Raw genomic sequence first — 643 nt, forward strand, 5'->3', positions numbered from 1 at the left:
CAGCACCTGGTCTTCCTAGGTGGTCTCCCATCCAAGTACTAACCGGGCCCGACCCTGCTTAGCTTCCAAATCAGACGAGATTGGGCACGTTCAGGGCGGCATGGCTGTAGACTGTTATTTATTTCTAATAAAATTAATTTTGGCCAGAGTACATATGATTTCCATCTTTTGAGATTTATTATTACTTGTTTTATATCTCAACATATGAGCCATTTTAGTGAATGTAACTTAAACTTTTTAAAATATATATTCTGAAATAAATTATTAATGAATAAGAACATGTATTCCACGATTGCAGGGTATAGCATTCTGTAAACGTAAATTAGGTCAAGGTGGTTGATAGTACTGTTTATTTGGATTTGGGGGAAGCTAAAAGAAAAAAAAGGAGTCTTTTGTTACCTGCCTGATTCTGCCCTCCACCCCTGTATTCATCATTTCCAGTGCTGTGTATTCCTTCCTGAAGATTTAAGTTCACATCTGGTGTTTCTGTCAACCAGAAGAAATGTCTTCAGTGTTTCTTTTTGTTGTTGTTGTTGAGTTCTGTTTGAAAGAAAACTATTTGTTTTATTTTATCTAAAAATATCTTTTTTTCTGAAGAATATTTTCACTGGTGTGGAGTTTTGAGTTAATAGGTTATTTTCTT

At 34.8% G+C, this 643-nt stretch overlaps 1 pseudogene; it reads right to left on the minus strand.

The window, feature by feature from the left end:
• Window positions 1–112, minus strand: LOC120616339 (uncharacterized; annotated as a pseudogene).
• Between the last annotated feature and the right edge of the window lie 531 nt (window positions 113–643).

Source organism: Pteropus medius, unplaced genomic scaffold, assembly GCF_902729225.1.
Source record: "Pteropus medius unplaced genomic scaffold, Ma_sr-lr_union100, whole genome shotgun sequence".
Taxonomy (NCBI): Eukaryota; Metazoa; Chordata; class Mammalia; order Chiroptera; family Pteropodidae; genus Pteropus; species Pteropus medius.